This window comes from Mustela nigripes, chromosome 10 (genome assembly GCF_022355385.1).
Source record: "Mustela nigripes isolate SB6536 chromosome 10, MUSNIG.SB6536, whole genome shotgun sequence".
Classification (NCBI taxonomy): domain Eukaryota; kingdom Metazoa; phylum Chordata; class Mammalia; order Carnivora; family Mustelidae; genus Mustela; species Mustela nigripes.
In genome coordinates, this window is record NC_081566.1 from 38,628,383 (window position 1) to 38,643,132 (window position 14,750).

A 14,750-nucleotide genomic window follows, 5' to 3' on the forward strand; every position below is an offset into this window, starting at 1 on the left:
GGGCTCAATCCCAGGACCCTGAGGTCATGACCTGAGCTGAAGACTGAGCCACTCAGGTGCCCTGTTTCAAGCCTGTTTAAATGGAGCATGCAGCTTCTGCTTTAGGTATTTTAATAGACAGGTGATATGGGGAATATAAAAATGGGGAGTTGAGAACTGTTGTATGAATCCATTCTTATGCTATTTTTATTTCTGCTTTCCCAGCAGAACATTCTCTGTAACACATTCCTTAAAATCAAGTAGAGAAAGTATCAAAGAAGGATCTTCTCTAATTAGGCCCTAAAATAAGATTGCAACCCACAAAGGAAGAACTGGCCTACACACAGCTCCACTGCAATTACTGTGATTTCCTTTTTTCTTTTTCTTTTTTAAATTTAAAGTGAACCATATCAAATCTAAATCGTAATCTGTAGGGGGGCTGGGTTTTTTTTTTTTTTTAGATTCTATTTATTTATTTATTTATTTATTTGAAAGAGAGAACAAGTGGTGGGGAGGGGCAGACGTCAGGGGTAGGATAAGTGGTGGGGAGAGAGAGAGAGAAGCAGGAAGCTTCCTGTCGAGCAGGAAGCCCCATGCTGGTCCCTATCTACAGGAAGCGGGACTCGATCCCAAGACCCGGAGATGATGACATGAGCTGAAGGCAGATAGTTAATTGCCTGAGCCAGCCAGGCACCCCATAAACTGTGATTTTAGGGGCACCTGGGTGACTCAGTGGGTTAAAGCCTCTGCCTTTGGCTCGGGTCATGATCTCAGGGTCCTGGGATCAAGCCCTGAATTGGGCTCTCTGCTCAGCAGGGAGCCTTCTTCCTCCTCTCTCTCTGCCTGCCTCTTTGCCTACTTATGATCTCTCTCTCTCTGTCAAATAAATAAATAAAAATTTAAAAAAATAATAAACTGTGGTTTTTTAATGGTTGTTTGACTTTTCTAGTATGGAGGTAAAGAAAAGCAACAAACTAAAATCAAATTGGTTGTGTGATACCTTGAGATTGAAGTTTCCTCAGTTTTGCGGAGCTGTCAATGCGCATTATTACCCAGTGAGATACATGGGCCAAAATAATATTTGAGCTTTCCGGAGAGACTTCATTAACAGCTTGAGGAACCTCATGTTTAGCTGGTGGCAGACCGGGGCATTAAGTGACTGATGAGACTCATAAATGCTTCTTTGTTCATAGAGTTGTGCTGTAGTTAGAACACTGTCCCGCCCCACACTTGCCATTTAAGCCTCCCTTTGCTGAGATTTATAACTGGGCTGGAGCACTTTATTCATTGTACAACTTTGTGTCAAGGGATTCAGTTTTGTTTTTTGTCTTGTTTTGTTTTTTGTTTTTTGTTTTTGTTTTTGTTTTAGATTTCATTTATTTATTTGAGAGAGAGAGAGTAGGGGAGGGGAGAGGGTCAGAGGGAGAAGCAGACTCCCCCCTGAGCAGGGAGGCCGATGTGGGACTCCATCCAGGACTCCAGGATCTTGAGCCGAAGGCAGTTGCTTAACCAACGCAGCCACCCAGGTGCCCCTTTTTTAGAATTTCTGAAAACACCAGACTCCAGGTAAAACAAACCACACATGGTATGTAAAACAAACCACACATGTTACGATTTTCTTCCTTCATGAATTATGTTCTCACTTTTTATTTTAAGATGTTTGAGGAAAGCCTGCAAGGAGAAGAATTGGTATTTCAGGAAGGTCTTTGATCCAAAACCAGTCATACTCTTTGGCAAATATTTGTTATATGGAGTAGTTTCAGTTCTAGAATTTGGAATCTAGAAAGAGCTAAGGCATTCAATTGGAAAAAGTGTGGTAATGTGTTTTCTTTTAGAGAATGTTCTCTAAGAGAAAGGACCTGGAATCCTACTGAATCAGTCAAAAAAACACCTTGTAGTGAAAACCACATAATGTTGTTCTAAACTACAATTAATATATTTTTTTAAAAGGTGACAGAAAAACAATTTTTATAAGCCCCATAAAACCGTGCAGAGCCACGAAGTGTCACAGAACTAAAGATTGAACAAAGCCTCCGAGATCACTTGGCCCATCTTACTTCTAGGCAGGACCATCCCTTTCATTCTTTTACTCAGCACTTTCTCTAGTCCCTCTGGAATGTCTAAAGTAACAGCACAGTCCTTTCCATTACAATTGTTATTTTAGCATTTCACCAAGCGGAGCAACACTGAGTAATGATTTTTTCTAAACGAAATGCTGCTTCTAATCTTTAGATTTAAATTGAAGGCTGTGGCACTCTTCTATAATATTGGAATTCTGTTCCAGTGGGTGGGGTGAGTGTTAGCCTGGTATGCAACTCATAGACTAAGCATTATTAGTTCAGACATTTACTGTGATTAGCTACTATGTTTCAGAAGAGAGAGTTCTGGGTAGAGTCATGCTATCATGAGGTTGTCATATTTTGAGTTTTTATGTCTTTATGACATACAATTATTCCATAGAATAATATACTATCCATTTAGATGTTCAGTTCGAGGTGTCTGGTGGAAAACAGTTTATTGAAGGAAATCAAGACACAAATGTATTATGGCTGATAGCTCCCAGAGAGTTTTTGCCAAGAGAGTTTTTTTTTTTTTTTTAAGATTTTATTTATTTGACAGAGAGAGATCACAAGTAGACAGAGAGGCACGCAGAGAGAAAGAGAGAGAGAGGGAGGAGGAAGCAGGCTCCCTGCCGAGCAGAAAGCCTGATGTGGAACTCGATTCCAGGACCCTGAGACCATGACCTGAGCTGAAGGCAGAGGCTTAACCCACTGAGCCACCCAGGCAGCCCCAAGAGAGCTTTTTTAAAAAAAGTAGTGCCTGGGTAGGGAAAAAAAATAGTAATCATAAAATAAAATTTAAGAAACATAAAAAAAAGTAGTGCCTGGACCTCAGATCAGCAGGGACTCATACTGAGACTCCCTGCCCCCCTCAGAATCTGAGCCCCTGTACTCAAATTTGTGCACAAAAGTAAGAATAATTTTAATTGTGAACGAAGCAACCTAAATGTTCATCAAGACGGTGACACTAATTCTGTAGAATGTTCCGTAGTGGATTAAAAAAAAAATGTGTTGGGCTGGGAACATTTCCAACAAGCATAGCAAAGAACAATACAGACAGCATGATTCCAGTTACTGAAAGAAACAAACATCCACCGCACACACCCCGAAATACAAAAAAAGTAAGAGGCAATTAAAATGCTTTATTTGTGTGAGTGATAGGAGTAAATAAACAAATTAAAAATCTGATTTTTTTAAAAGATTTTATTTATTTATTTGACAGAGAGAGATCACAAGTAGGCAGAGAGGCAGGCAGAGAGAGAGAGGAGGAAGCAGGCTCCCTGCTGAGCAGAGAGCCTGATGCGGGACTCCATCCCAGCACCCGGAGATCATGACCTGAGCCGAAGGCTGCAGCTTAACCCACTGAGCCACCCAGGCGCCCCTGAAAATCTGATTATTAATTAAACTCTAAACTACATCTTGTCTTTTGTGATTATTGTTCTTTCTCGGAGAGATGATCCTCCCTGTGGACCCTGCCGTCATGTTGTGAGGACACCTAGTCAGCCTGTGGAGAGGCCCACTTGGTGAACAACTGAGGCCAGAGGAATTCTAAGTAGAATGGATAATTCTGCAAGTGATTTTACCAAGATCTCAAAATGCAAACTTTCTGAAAAGTGGAACAAATAGGTTTTACTTCTGTGTTTTCAGCTGTTCAGCCCGTCTCTGTCAGCAAATTTGTTTCTTGGCAAAAGACATGTAGAGCTGTGAATCCATTGTCCTAGTTCTGTTTACTAATAAAAACCAAGTATCTATTTAGACTATATAGAATCACTGTTTTTATATTGTAGTTCATTTTAAATATTCCCTAGGCTATAAATAAAATAGCTATTTCCTAAACAGTCCACCTGAAATCTTGTGGTGCCCATCCACAATGGGCACAAAATGAGTATACATTTTAGGAGGATTGGGAGGAGGGAGGGAGTATCTGACTATCATGTACAAATCTGCACCATGGAAATGAATATTTCTTAGAGGGGGTAATATGTAATCATCAAAGCTGTTTTCTTCTTACTGAAGATCCAGAGTGGTTTGTTTGTTTGTTTGTTATTAAGATTTTTATTTATTTATTTGACAGAGAGAGATCACAAGTAGGCAGAAAGGTAGGCAGAGAGAGAAGCAGGCTCCCTGCCGAGAAGACAGCCTACTGCGGGGCTCGATCCCAGGACCCTGAGATCATGACCGGAGCTGAAGGCAGAGGTTTAACCCACTGAGCCACCCAGGCGCCCCAATCCAGAGTGTTTTATACAACCCTTCCCACTGCTATCTGATTGGGAAGAAAGAAGGAGGGAGAGAGAATGGGGGAGGGGAAGAAGGATAAGGACAGGAGAGTAGAGAGGTGACATTGAAAAGAAAGAGTGTGTCCAAGGGGTTGAAGAAGCAATACAGAGAGGAACATTTGCTATAATGTCATTGAGGAGAGCAAATCACAGCCAAGTTACTATCTTCAGGAAGTCTTTTGTGACCCCTTCTGCCAATGCATTGTCATATCCTCTTTACTTTGATGCATAATGAATTAATGCAAAACTATCTCACATAGTTTCTAAGAGTGAGGAGTCTAGGGCCCGTCTAGAGTCACTATGGCTCAGCCTCCCAGAAGGCTATTGGCTTCTTCTGATGGCCTGCCAGGGACTAGAGGATCAGCTTCCAAAATGGCTCACCCACATGATTGCAAGTGGGCAGCCTCTGTGGTTCACCAAGTGGACCTCTTTGTAAGGTGCTTGAGTGTCCTTCTGACATGGCAGCAGGATTTCCCCAGAAGGAGAGATCCAAGAGAGAATAAGCAGAAAGTCACAATGCCTTTTATGGCTTTGTCTCCAATGAGTAGGTTATAGGCAATGTCCTTTGTGGTTTTATCCTTATTCCTTACAATTGAGTCCTTTTTTCCAGCCCACACTCAAGGGAAGGGGACTCAGGCTCTGTCTTTTGAATGGAAACTCAAAGAATTTGTGAACATGGTTTAAACAACCATACCCCTTACCCTCCCTGGGCGGGCAAAGGGGTCCTACGCTCTGCTCTCTTGTGTGGTATGGTAGCCACTGCATTTACAGCACTGGTGTCTCCATCATTGTTTTATTCGATTCATAATGAAAATCACTAGTAGAAATAACATGCACACACAAATGCACACACGTACACAGAGACAATGGGCTGGACGACATACAAAGTTGTAATAAATAAAAAGCTGCTTGGAGAGTCACATCTTTTTAACAAAACTGGAGGTATAAAAATATGACTCAGGGAAATTGAACCTGTTAAAAATAGTGGCCACAAAAGAAAATTTATAGTAGCAGGCTGCTCTTAGAACTTGATATGAACAAAAGAGTCATAAAAAAAATAAAATCTTGGTTGTAAATTTATATGGAAAAGAACCAATGCAGTGAAAATAATCTTAGTAGAACAGCAAAAGAAAACAAAAACAAAACAAAACAAAACGAAACCAGGAATAATTTAACTACACAGTAGAGAAAGTTGATCAAAGAATGATATTAGCCTAATGACACTCTCTCTGAGAACAGCGTCTTCACAATCAGCATTGTTGTTGTAATTCTGATTAAGATGCTTGTGTTAGTACATAGAATAAAAATGTTATTGAAGTCAAAACAGTGGAAGCTCAGTACCTTTGCAGACAAAATGCCTGTGACAGGGGCACCTGGCTGGCTCAGTTCTGTGACTTTTGATCTCAGGGTGATGGGTTTGAGCTCTATGTTGGATGTAGATCTTATTTAAAAACAATAACAACAAAAACATGCCTGTGACAATTTATCTGTTACTTCATGTATACAGTAAATAACCTTTGGGTAGAGTGGCTTGGAGGAATAGCTTTTTTTTTTAAGGATTTTATTTATTTGATGTAGAGAGAGACAGTGAGAGAGGGAAAACAAGTAGGGGGAGTGGGAGAGGGAGAAGCAGGCTTCCTGCTAAGCAGGGACCCCCCCATCCCAGGACCCTAGGATCATGACCTGAATAGAAGGCAGACACTTAAGGACTGAGCCACCAGGCGTCCCTTTAAAGTTTAACACCTAAGGCAGAAACTAAAAATGAAAAGACTGTCAGAATTCACTAGAGAAAAACAAGTACATCCAAAAAATGCTATAATTACCATTAAAAGAGATATGATAACTTGGGAAAATGACTGTGTTTGAGAGATTAACAGTTTATATATATTTAATATATACCCCTCACAAATCAATGAGAAGATACCCTCATAATAAATAAGAAATTAGTCTCATGAGAGAAAAAAAAAGCAAATGCAATTTGACAGAAAGTTTAATTAAAAGAGTAATTAGAGAAATAATAAGTAAAAAACAATGTATACTCTCATACATTGCTAGTATGAATAAAAATGGGTATAACCCTTCTCAAGGGCAGTGTCACATACATATAAAAAGACTGACAAAAATGACTTGGCAATTCACAGTTAAGAATTTATACATATCTGGGGCTCCTGGGTGGCTCAGTCAGGTTAAGCATCAAATTTTTGATACCAGCTCAGCTCATGATCTCAGGGTCCTCAGACGGAGCCCTGCACTGGGCTCTGTGCCAAGCAAGGAGCCTCTTCAGATTCTCTCTCTCTGTCCCTCCCTCTGCCCCTCCCTCCTCTTATGCACTCTCTCTCTCTCTCACTTAAAAAAAAAAAACTTATCCATATCTAAGAATAATTAGTGAAGTAGGCAAAGATACATGTTCTAGAGTATTCCTTTTTTATTTAAGATTTTATTCATTTATTCATTTGACAGACAGAGATCACAAGTAGGCAGAGAGGCAGGCAGAGACAGAGAGAGTGAGGAGGAAGCAGGCTCCCCACCGAGCAGAGAGCCCAATGCCGGATTCGATCCCAGGATCCTAGGATCATGACCTGAGCCAAAAGCAGAGGCTTTAACCCACTGAGCCACCCAGGTGCCCTTAGAGTATTCCTGACAGCAGTATTCATAAAAACAAAAAATATAGAAATAGCAAAAATGTCCTATAATGGGGGGTTTGGTTAAAATTTTAAAAATACATCCATACGATAAAATTCTATTGTGCCTTAAGTTAATGTTTTAGATGAACATTTATTAATATCAAGGGATATTAATAATAGTATTATATAAAAGAAGTTATAAATGGGATGTATAATATAAGCTCGTTTTGGCACAAAATGAACGAAAGGCTATACAAAGCATAGCTCTGGGTGGTGAAATTATAGGTGTTTATTATTTTTTTATTATTTTATTTGTTTGAGAGAGGGAGAGAGCAGAGTGAGAAAGAGAGAGCTTGAGCAGGGGTTGGGAGGTGGGGAGGCTGGAGGGGGAGGGAGAAGCAGACTCCCGGCTGAGCAGGACTGTGGGATCATGACCTGAGCCAAAGGCAGACCGTTTACCAACGGAGCCACCCAGGTGCCCCGGGGTTTATTTTTTTCATTTGCTTTTTTGTATTTATTTTTTAAAATTAAAGAAATGAATATGGATTGTTTTTATCACAAGAGAAAAATTGTGAGTTTTAAGTATAAAAATGCACTCAATTGCAATTAGAAGAATGTTTCCTAATTTTTTTAAAAGATTTTATTTAATTGAGAGAGAGAGAGAGGAAGCATGAGCAGGGTGAAGGGGCAAATGGAGAGGGAGAAGCAGACTCCCTGCTGAACAGGGAGCACCATCATGGTAGGACTCTGGGATAATGACCTGAGCAAAAGGCAGATACTTAACTGACTGAGCCACCCAGGTGCCCGTTTTTTTGTATTGATGCAGGTTTCCTCAACTTATCTTAATATTAAAATTATTAAAATACTTATTTACAAATATAAATTATTAAATATATTATTGATATAACAGAATTATAATATATTAATAATTATTAATATTATAATTATATAAAATATATAAATTTTTATATAAATTAAAATTTTATATAATTTTATATAAATTAAAATAAATATATAATATGAATATATGATATATTTATATAAAATATAAATTCTTAAATACATTAAAATAATTATTTTTACAGCACTCATATAATTATTAAATTATTAATTATATTATTATAAATATAATTATTAAATATATTTATTTTTAATATATATTTATATATTATATACATTATTTTTATTATAAATATAATTATTAAATATATTAAAATATCTTAATATATTCCTGCTTTTTAATGAAAAATATCTCACACTTAAAAAAGTACAGGCCAGGATTTGGGAACTGTGGTTACAACCCCCTTCTTCTGATCCCCGCCCCCACATCTTTGTTCCCATTTTCCACTCCCACTCTATAAAGTTAACCAAACTAGCTAAGTGGCCCATGGAAGATAAACAATAAAATTTATTTCCTGGGAAATAAAAACTTAAATGATATACTTGCTTGAACCCTCTTTGTGATTACTAACATAAACATATAAGACTCGATGGAGAGATAACCATTTCTCTCTGCACACATCCAGGTGGCACCTAGCATTTCTGCTTTGTTTACAAACAAATAAAATATCCTATTTTATTTACAAATGTTTATTATTCTGAATTATGTCCACTAATGTAATGTAACAAAAAGATGTTTTAAAATGCAGTAAGAAATTGGTTTAAGCAAATTTTAAGTGGATTAGTAAAAGCACCAGAGTATTGCTTCTATTTTTAAAGAAACCTCTTTTATTTTGGAATTGTGGAGGACTACCTCAGCACATTTTTCACTCAGTAGGTTATTTGTTGCTTTTCTTTCCTTTCTAATTTCAGCTTTTATTTTGAGTCACCTAAAAGTAAAGTGTTTCATGTGGCAAAAATAATGTTCTGAGTTATCTAAGTTCCATAAAGAAAATCATTTTGGATGCCGCAAGCTTTTTGCCTCTCTCTAATTCCCAAAATCAAGCTGTAATTTCTCCTCTTCTAGCTTTATCCAGAAACTTTAAATTAACAACGTAAGAAACTAAACAGGAAGTTACATTTCTCTGATCTATAAAGTTAGGAGGAAGATGAGGAGCAGATGAAAAAACTAATTGGGAAAAGGAAGCCACCACATTTTGGTTCCATTAATCAAAATTATATATTCAAAATTCTCCTAGTATCCTGACTGAAAAAATTAAACATCAGAAAGAAGTACACTAGATTTTTTCCAGCTGTCTACAGGTCGTAATGAAAGGAATGATCATTTCCTATGTCTACTGATAGTTCTAAATCTATTTAGAAAGAGGTCCACAAAAGTTTAAGCATAGCTCCTAACTAATGCTTTAAAGGAAGATTTGATTTATATACTTAGTGACCAAAAAAAAAAAAACAAAAAAAAACACCAAACAAACAAACACCAACAACTTAGCCCATATGCCATGACTTTTCAAATACCAACATATTTGAAATTACAATAATAACTGTTTCCATAGCAAATGTGATACACAAAAACAACAGATTTTGGCTTTTTCTGAATGCTATTTGGAGCCAGTTTTGTTTGAGAAATTAATCTAGACTAACTTACTTAGTTCAGTTGATGAGAGCAGTGGTCTCCAGACTCTTGGATTTCACAAAGTAGCCAAGTTTCTCAAATGAATGAATAAATAAATAAACTGGGGAGTAAAGAACATAGGGTTATTAACTTTTTATTTTACCAATGAGTATATATAAAAACTCAGTTGTCATCAATGATCACCATTACTTCACAAGAGAAAGAACATTTTAACAGAAAAAGAAAGCAAGAAGGGAATAATCTTATAATAAAAAAATAACCCTTAAGAGGAAAAAAATTGGTTTTATGAAAAAATCACTACATTTTCTATGTATAATTTCCAATATACTATAATAGACTAGTATTTAGGAACCACTGGGAACCACTATAGTATTAAGGAGATCAAATTTTCACTTTTAATTCCCATATAAGCTAGTTAACTTATTGATCTGTTGCAAGGCGCTAGAATGTGTATTAATGTACATTTTTTGTCTCCTGTTAATTCACTGATTCTTTCAACTATTGAACAAATACTTCTTGTGGTCTATTATATATTATATATATAATATATCATATCAGATTATATCACATCATATCTTATATTATATTATATATTAGACACTGACAGATTATAAAGCAAAATAAGATTGTCTCTTCTCTTATGGTGCACAGAAACTATAATTCAAGACAAAACATACTATAAGAGGGTACAAATGGATCAAGGAAACCTAGAGGAAGGGGGCAATGGGCAGGCACAAGTGGCATTTGAGGTTTATTATAAGATGACATTTCAATGGTTTATGCTGGTCTGGTGGAGGGCATTATGGAGGATGATTAATAAAATTATTGAAACTGGGGCACCTGGGTGGCTCAGTGGGTTAAGCCTCTGCCTTTGGCTCAGGTCATTATCTCAGGTCATGATTTCAGGGTCCTGGGATCAAGCCCCGCATTGAGCTCTCTGCTCTGTGGGGAGCCTGCCTCCCCTGTCTCTCTGCCTGCCTCTTTGCCTACTTGTGACCTCTCCCTCTGCCAAATAAATAAATAAAATCTTTTAAAAAATTTGTTAATAAAATTTCCAAAACCAATAAACCTCGTGAAGCATTAGCTATGTTGGCAATCTTGAGAATAATTTGGCTTGATATGAATAGGAGAGTACTGGGGAAATATGAATAGGCCATTGTGCAGAGGATCTTCAAAGTCAAGGCAAATGTTTAGACCATATCTAGGAAGCAAGGCATTACCACCAACCAGGTGAATAGAGATGGAAAAACTCCTGAACTTGAAATGAGGAGCCATGAGTTTGAGTGTCAACTCTATTCTTCCCATGAAAGCTTGAGAAATTATCTTAATCTCTCTGAGCCTCCTTTTTCCATCTGTAAAATGAGATTCATTTCTATGTTACATGCTATTTTATAATTAAGTAAGATGCAGTATGTGAAAAGTCTAGTACGGTCTTGGACATACAGTCTAAAATCATTAAAGTTTGTTGACTGTGAATATTATTAAATTATCAAAATTTAGGTTTAGGAAGATTATTGTGTTAACCTGTGGGTTCAAAAAAAGAAACTAGAGGGGCGCCTGGGTGGCTCAGTGGGTTAAGCCTCTGCCTTTGGCTCAGGTCATGATCCCGGGGTCCTGGGATCAAGCCCCCCAGCAGTCTCTCCACTCAGCGGGGAGCCTGCTTCCCCCTCCTCTCTCTGCCTGCTGCTCTGCCTACTTGTGGTCTCTCTCTGCCCAGTAAATAAATAAAATCTTAAGAAAAAAAGAGAGAGAGAGAGAGAAACTAGAGAACAAACTAATGGTTGCCAGCAGAGAGGTAGGTGGAGGATGGGCAAAATAGGAGAAAGAGAGTGGGAGGTATGAGCTTTCAGTTATGGAAGTGAATAAGTCACAGGGTTGAAAGGTACAGCAGAGGGAATATAGTCAATGCTATTATAATAGTGACCTATGGTGACAGATGGTAGCTCTACTGTAATAAGCACAGCATAACTTACAGACTTACTGAATCACTAGCTAGTATATACCTGAAACTAATGTAACATGGTGTGTCAACAATGCTTCAATCAAAAAATAAATAAATAAATGAATAAAGAGAGCCAGAAATCGAGTGGAAAAGAAAGAGAGGAAATGAGGAAATGAGAAATTCATGGGAATAGAAATGAGTAAATGGAGGTGAGAGATATGTGGACTGCTTGCAAGAATGGGATGAGAGGTGTGCTCAAGGATGAGGACGCATTTAAGCATGGAATGGTGTCATTTGTAGAATCCTGGAGACTGACTAGAAGCCCAGTGAGAGGTCAGTGTGAGGAGTTCGTTTTTGGTGATTGAATTTGAGATCCTAGGGCTACATCTGAGTGGAAATGGCCAGCAGTGTTCAGAAATTAGGAGAGGAGTCAGAAGCTGAGATAAACATTAGGGAACAACCTGTATAGGGATGAAAACTGAAGCCATAAGACTGTTGTCAGTCCAAGAGCGGGAGTATCGAGGCAGGAGGGACCAAAGGCTGAGTATTGAGTAGCTTCTCTACTAGGTGGGCGAGCAAACAAAGGAGGTTGGAAGGGCAGCAGAGAGGGGATTCAAAAGTGAGAAAGGCCAGGTGTTTCCAGGAGGGTCAAGGTAGTTTCAAGAACAAAGGGGAACTCATAAGTGCCACATGCCTCAGAGGCCAAACACACAAGAGCAGAAGAGTCAAAACAAGGAGCTCATTAAGGGCTGTTATGAGAACAGTTTCAGTAGCGTGGTAGGTGCAGATATCTCACCGGTGGAAAGGAGTGAAGAAGTTCATTAAAGTCTATATATTAATTTATATTTTGAATAAGTAAAAATGCTTCTGAATCAAGAGCTACCAAAGCATAAAAGGAGAAAATTAGGTCTCTTGGCTACGCCTCCAGTTTCTCGTGCATCCTTCTGGGAATATCCAGGGATATGCCATGAATATATATGATTTTTAAACACCACACTAAAACATACTGCTTTACAGCTTCCTCTTTTTCCCTTGGCCACATGATGTCTCAGAGATCTCTCCATTCAATTCCTATGTGATCTCCATGAGAAGAAGCATAACTTATTGGATTGGTCTTTTCTTCTACTGATGGACATGTAGGCTTTTTTTTTCTTTTTTTCCAACGAAGAGTTGATAAAAAAGGACAAAATCTTCCTGGTTGACTACATGACACTCCAAAACTCTAGACCTGGTTGACTTAAGAGGTAGGACTCTATATTTACCAGTAAACAACGACATCTATCCCCTTCTCTCGTCCCAGTTTTGATTTGGTGCCTGCCTTCATGGGAGGGTTCCATTTCCTGCTCTGTAACCTTCTGTAGCCTTTCCACATAATCCCATCATAAAGCTTTCTGAAAATAAAAAGGTAACTCCTGCTCAAAAGATTTAAATCCTGAACACTAGGCATCTGACTGACTTAGCCTTTAGTTATGATCTCATAAAGTATATAGATGTGAGCCTCCCATTGAGGATTGTTGGTGTTGGAAGTATCTTAAAAGTTGTCCAATTCCACCCCTTTGTTTAGTAGCAGTGGAAACCAGAGAGCAATGATATATGCTCCCTGAAATGATGTGACAAAACAGTCATGGAACCCAGGGTCTTTACTCCCAAACCAGTGTTTGATTTCAAATAAGACCTTGGATTGAGTAGGGAATAAATAAAGGAAAAATGTCTTGGGGATCTGGGAAAAATATAATGCTGTACCTGAGAACATGAGAGCCAGGTTTCACTTTTTAGTTTAGATTGATTCACAGTATGACTGGAAAGTCATGTGTCCTCTTTGGGTTTGAGTTGTTCCAGCTACGCATTTGACCTCCTTCCACACAAGCCTTGAAGAAATTACTGTGAACGTTGATGAGGTAATCCTTATAAAATTCTCTTAGCTATGAAAGCCACAACTGTGTCTAGAACTGATGGAATGTTGGATATGCAGTACACACTCTTCTATCCCTTATTGGTTTATCAGATGCTGTGAAACTTCAGCCAACCAAACATCTTATCGTCACCAGCTAAGCCTTTCCCCCCTGCCCTCCTTTTGGTCATTCTTAACCTGGTTGATTCAAAGTTTACTTATTCTAGTTCCTTGAGTTTCAAAATAACACAAGGTCTTCACCATTTACTTAAGTTCTCCGTGCCTTGGTTTCTCCATTTGCTAAATGAAGATATGGTGGGGGGGGTGTTGTGGTGAGGATTACATACATGTAAAACAGGGCCTGATACATACAGTGCTCAGTAAGGGTTCAGTACTATTAATGTAACCTTTTGAAAGTGGATGAGGGGGCCTGGGTGGCTCAGTGGGTTAAACCTCTGCTTTTGGTTCAGGTCATGACCTCAGCGTCCTGGGATGGAGCCCTACATTGGGCTTTCTGCTCAGCTGGGAGCCCGCTTCCCCCCTACCTCCTCTGCCTGCCTCTCTGCCTACTTGTGATCTCTCTCTCTCTGTTAAATAAATAAAATCTTAAAAAAAAAAAAAAAGAAAGTGGATGATAGTATATGTAAGCATGTGTTCAATTAAAAAAATAATAGCAACGCTCAATGCTCAATGGTTTCTTTGTTTCTCTGTTTTAAGGGACACACTGAAGATTTCTATAGGTGAAGTAACAAGAGACTTCTAGGCTATGGAGATAGAGACAACAATAAATGAGAACTGGGTCGCCCAGGCCCTCGGATCCCTAAGTTTTCTCGTTAAAAATTTGCTTCCTCCGCTGTCCTTTCAAAGTTGTATCCTCAGCACTCAGGTGCTCAATCAATATTAGCTAATGAATGAATATATTTATGAATCAACCCAAAGACAGAGAAATGGAGGACACCCACAAAGAAGAAAGTCTGGGTTACATTGTAGGTTTTCCAGGAGAAAGAAAATAAAGAGAAGGAGAATTATGTGTGTAAGAATTGTGTAACTGTTGGATGATGGTTGGTGAGTCTATGCCTGAAGATTAAAAAAAAAATAGAGAAATAGCTGTATGGTTGGACAAGCTGGCCCAGAGAATCACTGGGTTTTGTTTTTATTTTTAGTGAAGTCAGATATCTTAAGAAGGTAGTGAAGAGCATTTCTTTTTGACAGTGGTATTCTACAGAGAATCATTTTTAAAAGAGATCATTCTCAAGGTGTCACAAAGAACACCCTATTAGAGTATCTATCTCTCTGAAAATGAATCCTTTGTACTCAGGGTGTTTCTCTGTTAATAATAGCCTCCTACTATGACCCTCAGTTTCACAGCATACCTGAAAGTAAAAGCTGCTCTTTGTATAGGCATTTTTTCCCCCCATTCCTAAATACACTCCTCCCCAACTGGG